This window comes from Danio rerio, chromosome 22, assembly GCF_052040795.2.
Source record: "Danio rerio strain M-AB ecotype USA chromosome 22, GRCz13ab, whole genome shotgun sequence".
NCBI classification, from domain to species: Eukaryota; Metazoa; Chordata; class Actinopteri; order Cypriniformes; family Danionidae; genus Danio; species Danio rerio.
Genome location: NC_141042.1, coordinates 40502501 through 40512500, shown reverse-complemented (window position 1 = coordinate 40512500; position 10000 = coordinate 40502501). Strand labels below are relative to the sequence as shown.

At 37.7% G+C, this 10000-nt stretch overlaps 1 long non-coding RNA gene across 10 annotated transcripts in view; it reads left to right on the top strand.

Moving 5' to 3' along the window:
* The window catches only part of sox2ot (SOX2 overlapping transcript), a 259952-nt gene that overhangs the window by 140713 nt on the left and 109239 nt on the right, over positions 1-10000 (top strand). The gene's annotated exons all lie outside the window — the stretch shown is intronic.

The window sequence follows — 10000 nt, the reverse complement described above, 5'->3', positions numbered from 1 at the left end:
TCACTTGTAATATGTGAGCATATTTACTCTACAAAACCTGTCAGAGAATTATATGCACAAAAAGAGAATCGTTCATTAATCGCAATCGAGTTGAAATGTTTAAATACTCAAGATTTTAATTTTAGGCCAGTTAGCCAACTAAGCTCGCAAGTTGCGTCGTTACAAACATAGTTTGTTGATTTGCCGTTTCCCAAATCCGTCGCTCCAACAAACAAACTGTGTCGCAAACTTGAGCACTCGCAACTACACCTCTGGAGCTGTAGTTAGAAACATAGTTCCTGGCTGTGTTCTATTCCCACTTAACCCCCCATGCCCTAGTCATTTAGAACATTCTAACATTCAAAGTTTGAATGATTAAAAATAATAAAGCATTAAGGTCATCTCTCTTAGTTGTAATTTGCTGTCAAACTATTTTTACAGTTCAGTTTTAGTGATCTTCAAATGTACAATTGTGCTCCCTTCGCAGTGCACTTTGAAAACATTGATGTCATTTTGAACACAGCCTCATGGCGAAAGCTATAGGTAACCTATTATTTAAAAGCAGAGTTTATGTTAGCTTGTGAAAACAAAAAGCATATGTTAATTCTTTTATTTATTTATTTTAAGTTATTTATTAAGTATCTGTACTGTACACAGCAAAATCCTCTGAGTAAAATTGACTCAGTTCAGAGAGTGTTTGGTCACTCTTTAAATAAGGGCAAGCATGTTGGTGATAAGTAATGTTGCTGTTTGTGAAGTTGCTTAATGACCTCTGCTGAGATTTTGAGAGATGTGTTGTATTATATCTCAGCAGATTTCATGTAAGGCTGTGACTGAAGTCAGCTGTAGGTTTGTGTTTCTTTTCTGTGTTTCTGTTTATTAACAGCAGGTCTTCATCATCAGTTCTCAATCACCTAATAAATCATTTCATTGTCTCATAACTTGAGTAACTTTAACTCAATTTAGAAAGGGACTAAATACTGAACTGAGTACATTTTACTCTGAGGAATTTGCTGTGATATATGGCATGGGTCTGCTGGTTAGAACTTTCTGCAGTGGTTTACAAGTGTACAATTGTAAAAGTATTTTCTAAAAAATAAAAACAATATCATACTTAATAATAATATTAATAATATAATAATAATAATAATAATAATAATAATAATAATAATAATAATGATAATAATAATAATAATAATAATAATAATAATAGTAATAATAATGATGATGATGATGATGATAATAATATTAATGATAATAATGATAATAATAATAATTGTATTAATAATAATAATAACAATAATAATAATAATAATAATAATGATAATAATAATAATAGTAATAATAATGATGATGAAGATAATAATAATAATAGTAATAATAATGATGATGAAGATAATAATAATAATAATGATGATAATAATAATAATAATAATAATAATAATAATAATAACTATAAGGATAATAATAATAAAAATAATAATAATAATAATAATAATAATAATGATAATAATAATAATAATAATAATAATAAAAACAACAACAATAATAATAATCATCATTATTAATATTATTAATACTATCATTAAAGTATGATTTTTAAATTTCTAATACATAATAAATATTAACATTATTTAATGTAATATTTAAATTTATTATAATAAATAGCCTCATTATTTATTTATTTGTATGATTTATATATGATATTAGAATAGGTGTTTTGTAAGTGATTTTATTTTTTAGAGTAGGGTGTGTCACCTTCTTAATAATATTTGTGAAGGAAACAAAGGGTGGATGATGTACCATTTACATATATTTCAGTTATTTTGGAAGGCCAGTGCATGTTTTTACCAAAACTAATATTGGATTTTATTTTAAATGTGTGTGCGTGTAAAAACAATATAATTTGCACAAAGAAATAATGGGGTTCTTCTCTAAAAAAGTAGTTACTCCACCCAGTTTAAAGCATCATTATGGGCGTTTACGTTATAACTAACAGGGCTCAAGCGATGGATCTGCAGGTTTTGGGTAACACTCGCCACTACATCGTGTTTTCCCAAACGATGCATCGTACTATGATAGTTGTGCTTCAAAAATAATAGTGGTAGTAGAAAGTCTTACAGCTATATTCAATTTGTTGCAGAAAGATCCTATTGCAAGGTTCAAAGAAGCTTTGGGTTTCCAGTCAAGGCAAATACGAGAGCACTGACCACCTCCTTTCCTACCCCACTACTGCCCTCTTTCTTCCCCTTCGCTACCTGCCCGTCCTCGCGTCCGATCTCCTCTGCAGTCGCCCCTATTCCCATCATTGTCAGTCAATTATAGGCTGGAACTGAACTAGAAAATCAGGTACAATCTAGCAATTAGTACAAAGGGTTTCCACTGTAGTGTAAAGGCAGGGATGCCGGACCCCGGCGGCTGTAAAAAATGGCCTTGATTGCCCACGGACACTGGAGTTTAGTGCTGCTTGGGTAAACCCTAAAGATGCTGCCTCCTGCCCCACGGCTCCGAGCGGCAGAGTAGCGCATGGCGGGGTTCCTTTTCTGAGATCTCCTTTTGTGCGTCTGTGTGTGTTTTCGCCTCCCCTGCCTCTTCATTATCCATTTCTGCCATTACGTGCACTCTAAGAGAGTGAACGCAACAAAAGAGCAAGTTGTCGGCCGTGCAAGGAAGCAACATCTCTGAAAAGGGAAGAGATGTTAATGTAGTACAGTGATGGTAAGCCTGGCGGACAGCAAATGCACCATCTTTTATGTTGTTTTTCTGTTTTTTTTTTGTGAGCATTGCGGTCTATAAAGCATCATCGCGCTCTGTTTGGATGCCTGGTTTTAAAGGTAGACATTAAGTCAGGATAAGAGCACATGTGGCCGTAAGCGCAGGGAAAAATCCAGCTACTAGCGTCTGGGTGGTCTGAGATACCCATGAAATGTGTATTATCTAGAGTCTGTTTTCCAGCGTGCTGAGTTTGGGTTGGAGCTATTTAAAAAAAAAAAAAAGTAAATAACGCCTGAGCCGATCTGATTGCGTTTTCGCATTAATGCAGTTGACTATTAATTGCGCAAATCAAAACATAATTGCAATGTTTTATGTGGCAGCGCACAATTCACATCATAAACCGAGCAGCTTGTCGTAATGTCACGTTAAGCTTCTTCTCTGTTTACTTTTGTTTGTCGTTTTACTCGGCCTAATCTCATTGAGGTTTCTGATCGGCTTAATTGTGTAATTCAGTCACTTTGATCGCAGGATTTACGTTTATGTTGCGAGGCGCTTGTTTTGACATGAAGACTTTATTACGACGCTTTAGAAATGGTTCATTCTTTTAAAGCTAATGAAATCAAACACTTTCCTAAATATCACGTTTGTCCGTTTTACTAAGTAACGTTTTTAAGTTATGTTTCTCTTTGGCTTTGGGTTTTATTTAGCGTCTTTATGTTAAAGACATAGTTGACATACAGGTGAAATCAGAATTATTAGCCCCCCTGAATTATTAGCCCACATGTTTATGTTCTCATATTCTGTTTAACGAAGAGCAGATTTCTTCAACACATTCCTAAGCATAATAGTTTTAAAAAAACTTATTTCTAATAACTGATTTATTTTATCTTTGCCATGATGACAGTAAATAATATTTGACTATATTATTCAAGACACTTCTATACAGCTTAAAGTGACATTTAAAGGCTTAACTAGGTTGATTAGGGTAACTAGGCAGGTTAGGGTAATTAAGCAAGTTATTGTATAACGATGGTTTGTTCTGTAGACTATTGAAAATAGCTTAAAGGGGCTAATAATTTCATCCTTAAAATGGTGTTTAAAAAATTTAAAACTGCTTTTATTCTAGCCGAAATAAAACAAATAAGACTTCCTCCAGAAGAAAAAATATTATCAGACATACTGTGAAAATTTCCTGAATCTGTTAAACATCGTTTGGGAAATATTTAAATAACAAGGACACCTCAAAATACAGTCTAATTAACTTTAATAAATTGTAATTACACTTAATAAACAGCATTAATTCATATCTAAACGTGGTTTATATGCCATATGTGTTCTATGTTGGTCATTTAAAGGTAATTTAATTATAATATGTATAATATAATTTACAATTTAATGACACAAAGGGGATTTAATTGAAAGTCAAATGGCAAAAACAAACACTGAAATCAGACATCTAAAACTAAAACTGTGAAATCAGACATCTATTCAGATTTGTAAAGTGTTAAAGTCAATCACTGCACATTTTCTAAATACTCCATGCACAAAGTCTTCATACGGATTACGAGTTTGCATATAACTGTGGTGAATATGCAGTCAGGTCCAGTATACTACACCTACATTCAATCATTCCCCCCATTAACAGTCTTAAGATGTTTGTTTTAGCAGCTATCTGCCACAGAAACTGTGAAATGGTAATGGGAAGCCGAGCAGATGTCAGAGAAGAGGCCGCATATGTTTCTGACACCCATCGAGGACACATTGATATTAAGCCGAGTGGACATGTGTTCACATCCCAACAAGTGGGACACAAAGCCAAACAGCTAATTTAAGGGTTTCAGATCCTCAAAAGAATGAACCGGACGAGCTCAAAACAAGAATAAAAGGCAGTTCCTGCAAATGAGAAGCACTTCAGGGCTTGACGACATAGAATAAACACCCCTAAAGATTAATAATCAAGAAAAAATATAATTTTAGACTGAACTATCAGCCTGATCTCACGAGGAAACGTACGTATTTTACGTTTTGTCAGTTTAGTGGCTAATTCGTACGAATTCGTACGAGTTGAGTCGTACGAAAATGTACGATTTTAAAAAGGAGGCGTGGCACCCAACCCCACCCCTAACCCCAACTGTCATTGGGTGATGAGCAAATCATACTAAATTGTATGAATTAGATCGTACAAATTCATGCAAATTAGCCACTAAATCAAAAAGTTACGAATTGCCGTGAGATTGTGTTGGAACTACACTTGTTTGTTCAAAGTACTTATCTTCGTTACATTCAACCCAGGCTCATTCTGAAAATGTAGTCCCGTGGACGTTTCTGGAGATCGCGAAATACGTCCCGGGAGGTACGTCTGGCTGCATTTAATTTTTTTAAGCGAACGCTACGGGGCGGTATGACGCTGTTTCCTTTCGCGCTTACCGGCTGACTGCTTACCTCCGTGTGGAGGGCTTTCCCGCCGCAATCAGTTTGTCCAGTCAGCTCATCGTGTGCGTCGGTGGACTTCAGATGCAGAGTGGAGGAGTTGACCACGGCGACTGGGTTCGAGTCCGGGGAAGAGCGGTTCCAGAAATCAGGTGGGACGAAAAAACAGAATTCAAAAAATAAAGCAAACGAGTTCGTAACGGGGCGAGAATGTGGTGAAATCAGAAAACGTGGTCAAAATCGGACGAGGGCTTTTCTTTTTTTCTTTTTTCTGGACGGCTTTTGTTAATCGTCGCTTGGGTTTTCTTTTTCTGGATGGCTTTTGTAAATCGTCGCTTGGGTTTTCTTTTTCTGGACGGCTTTTGTAAATCGTCGCTTGGGTTTTCTTTTTCTGGACGGCTTTTGTAAATCGTCGCTTGGGTTTTCTTTTTCTGGACGGCTTTTGTAAACCGTCGTTTGGGTTTTCTTTTTCTGGACGGCTTTTGTAAATCGTCGCTTGGGTTTTCTTTTTCTGGACGGCTTTTGTAAATCGTCGCTTGGGTTTTCTTTTTCTGGACGGCTTTTGTAAATCGTTGCTTGGGTTTTCTTTTTCTGGACGGCTTTTGTAAATCGTCACTTGGGTTTTCTTTTTCTGGACGGCTTTTGTAAATCGTCACTTGGGTTTTCTTTTTCTGGACGGCTTTTGTAAATCGTCACTTGGGTTTTCTTTTTCTGGACGGCTTTTGTAAATCGTCGCTTGGGTTTTCTTTTTCTGGACGGCTTTTGTAAATCGTCGCTTGGGTTTTTCTTTTTTTGGACGGCTTTTGTAAATCGTCGCTTGGGTTTTCTTTTTCTGGACGGCTTTTGTAAATCGTCGCTTGGGTTTTCTTTTTCTGGACGGCTTTTGTAAATCGTCACTTGGGTTTTCTTTTTCTGGACGGCTTTTGTAAATCGTCGCTTGGGTTTTCTTTTTCTGGACGGCTTTTGTAAATCGTCATTTGGGTTTTCTTTTTCTGGACGGCTTTTGTAAATCGTCACTTGGGTTTTCTTTTTCTGGACGGCTTTTGTAAATTGTTGCTTGGGTTTTCTTTTTCTGGACGGCTTTTGTAAATCGTCACTTGGGTTTTCTTTTTCTGGACGGCTTTTGTAAATCGTCACTTGGGTTTTCTTTTTCTGGACGGCTTTTGTAAATCGTCGCTTGGGTTTCCTTTTTCTGGACGGCTTTTGTAAATCGTTGCTTGGGTTTTCTTTTTCTGGACGGCTTTTGTAAATCGTCGCTTGGGTTTTCTTTTTCTGGACGGCTTTTGTAAATCGTCACTTGGGTTTTCTTTTTCTGGACGGCTTTTGTAAATCGTCACTTGGGTTTTCTTTTTCTGGACGGCTTTTGTAAATCGTCACTTGGGTTTTCTTTTTCTGGACGGCTTTTGTAAATCGTCACTTGGGTTTTCTTTTTCTGGACGGCTTTTGTAAATCGTCGCTTGGGTTTTTCTTTTTTTGGACGGCTTTTGTAAATCGTCGCTTGGGTTTTCTTTTTCTGGACGGCTTTTGTAAATCGTCGCTTGGGTTTTCTTTTTCTGGACGGCTTTTGTAAATCGTTGCTTGGGTTTTCTTTTTCTGGACGGCTTTTGTAAATCGTCGCTTGGGTTTTCTTTTTCTGGACGGCTTTTGTAAATCGTCACTTGGGTTTTCTTTTTCTGGACGGCTTTTGTAAATCGTCGCTTGGGTTTTCTTTTTCTGGACGGCTTTTGTAAATCGTCGCTTGGGTTTCCTTTTTCTGGACGGCTTTTGTAAATCGTCGCTTGGGTTTTCTTTATCTGGACGGCTTTTGGAAATCGTCGCTTGGGTTTTCTTTATCTGGACGGCTTTTGTAAATCGTCGCTTGGGTTTTCTTTTTCTGGACGGCTTTTGTAAATCGTCGCTTGGGTTTTCTTTTTCTGGACGGCTTTTGTAAATCGTCGCTTGGGTTTTTCTTTTTTTGGACGGCTTTTGTAAATCGTCGCTTGGGTTTTCTTTTTCTGGACGGCTTTTGTAAATCGTCGCTTGGGTTTTCTTTTTCTGGACGGCTTTTGTAAATCGTCACTTGGGTTTTCTTTTTCTGGACGGCTTTTGTAAATCGTCGCTTGGGTTTTCTTTTTCTGGACGGCTTTTGTAAATCGTCATTTGGGTTTTCTTTTTCTGGACGGCTTTTGTAAATCGTCACTTGGGTTTTCTTTTTCTGGACGGCTTTTGTAAATTGTTGCTTGGGTTTTCTTTTTCTGGACGGCTTTTGTAAATCGTCACTTGGGTTTTCTTTTTCTGGACGGCTTTTGTAAATCGTCACTTGGGTTTTCTTTTTCTGGACGGCTTTTGTAAATCGTCGCTTGGGTTTCCTTTTTCTGGACGGCTTTTGTAAATCGTTGCTTGGGTTTTCTTTTTCTGGACGGCTTTTGTAAATCGTCGCTTGGGTTTTCTTTTTCTGGACGGCTTTTGTAAATCGTCACTTGGGTTTTCTTTTTCTGGACGGCTTTTGTAAATCGTCACTTGGGTTTTCTTTTTCTGGACGGCTTTTGTAAATCGTCACTTGGGTTTTCTTTTTCTGGACGGCTTTTGTAAATCGTCACTTGGGTTTTCTTTTTCTGGACGGCTTTTGTAAATCGTCGCTTGGGTTTTTCTTTTTTTGGACGGCTTTTGTAAATCGTCGCTTGGGTTTTCTTTTTCTGGACGGCTTTTGTAAATCGTCGCTTGGGTTTTCTTTTTCTGGACGGCTTTTGTAAATCGTTGCTTGGGTTTTCTTTTTCTGGACGGCTTTTGTAAATCGTCGCTTGGGTTTTCTTTTTCTGGACGGCTTTTGTAAATCGTCACTTGGGTTTTCTTTTTCTGGACGGCTTTTGTAAATCGTCGCTTGGGTTTTCTTTTTCTGGACGGCTTTTGTAAATCGTCGCTTGGGTTTCCTTTTTCTGGACGGCTTTTGTAAATCGTCGCTTGGGTTTTCTTTATCTGGACGGCTTTTGGAAATCGTCGCTTGGGTTTTCTTTATCTGGACGGCTTTTGTAAATCGTCGCTTGGGTTTTCTTTTTCTGGACGGCTTTTGTAAATCGTCGCTTGGGTTTTCTTTTTCTGGATGGCTTTTGTAAATCGTCGCTTGGGTTTTCTTTTTCTGGATGGCTTTTGTAAATCGTCGCTTGGGTTTAGGGAAGAAGCAGGAGGAGGAGGGTGGGTGGGTCGGCCGATTGGCTGGCCGCCCAGTCAATCATTCAGCCAGTAGGTCAGTCGGACAGACGGTCGCTCGACAGCGGCCTCCGGCGGCTTTTTACGTGAGAACAGCTCGGATTCGCGAAAACAAAAACTGCACAATTATGTACCTCCTGGTACATATTTCGTGGTCTCCAGAAACGTCCGTGGGGCTGGGTTTCCAGAATGAGCCTGGGTTGGAAGAATTATGTTGTTTCAGCTTATTTTACACTCAATTTTTTATTTTACTTCGAACTACCTGAATAAAATGAGCTGAAACAACACAATTTCATTGAGACAACTTAATTTTTTTTTATGTTGAATCCACATAAAAAAAGTGCTGAGTTCATTCATTCATTCATTCATTCATTCATTCATTCATTTATTCATTTTCTCTTCAGCTTAGTACCTTTATTAATCCGGGGTCGCCACAGCGGAATGAACCGCCAACTTATCCAGCACGTTTTTACGCAGCGGATGCCCTTTTAGCCGCATAATGAATATGCCTAATAATAATAATTCAGCCTAATAATTCTGACTTCAACTGTATATATGTGCATATATATAACATTTTTAACTGTACAAATAAGAAAGAAAAATATTAATATGAAAGTATTTATAGTTAAGTGGCTATATTGGTTGCAATAACCATAAACAATACGTTTCTTCTATGTTTATGACCATAATCATAATCAATCTGAGTACTTGTACTTGTGATATTTCCGGAGCGTTCCCCTGTCTGGCGTGTGTTCAGCGCTGCGCTGTGAATGCTGGGAAGGCGCCGCTGTTGATATAATAGAGCAGATCTGCTTGAAACGAACACAATGCAGTGTTAAGACCTGATCTGAGCTCAGACTGATCACAGCCAAAACGCAAATGCATATCAGAGAGCGCCCACAGGAACACCGGGCGTCCGGCACTTCAGACGTCCAGCGTCCCTGATCAACAGAGCAGCGCAGAAATAGGATTAGAGGAAAATCATATAAGCAGTTAATTGAACAACAATACCTTTATTCAGAGAGTGCTGGATCGCAATCTGAGAGCTGCACACTCCAGAAGCCAATGCTGTTTTTTTGTTTTTTTGATATTTGACATTGAATCGAATCCCTTTAGAGTGGTTGAATATGTCCATTGTTTGTTGTACATTTTGTAATTCGTCTGTTTTTGTTGACAATATTAAAATTAGCTTTGTATGTTTTGGTATTGCACGCTTAAACACGTGGTTACGATGTAATAAGCACAGATATAAGGTTTACATTTTAGGTAACACTATTTTAAGGTGTCCTCGTTACACCTGTTTTATGCACTTACTATAGTAATTACTAATAATTATGCATAATTACGTGCAACTAACTCTAGCCAACCCATTGTCTAACCCTAACTATATAGTAAGTGCATGTAGTTAATTAATGTGGCTTATTGTAATTATTTAGTCCTTGAAATTGTACAGACACCCATCCATCCTTCCGTCTGTCTGTCTGTCTGTCTGTCTCTACTTCCATCCATACATCTACCTGCCCATCTATCTGCCTGTCTATGTTCATATCCATCCAACCAACCATCTAACAATCAGTCAATCCACCCATCTGTCCATCCTCCCACACATCCATCCATACACTTATCCATATATCCATCCATCCATCCACCCATCTTGCCATACACTCATCCATCCATCCATCCATCCATC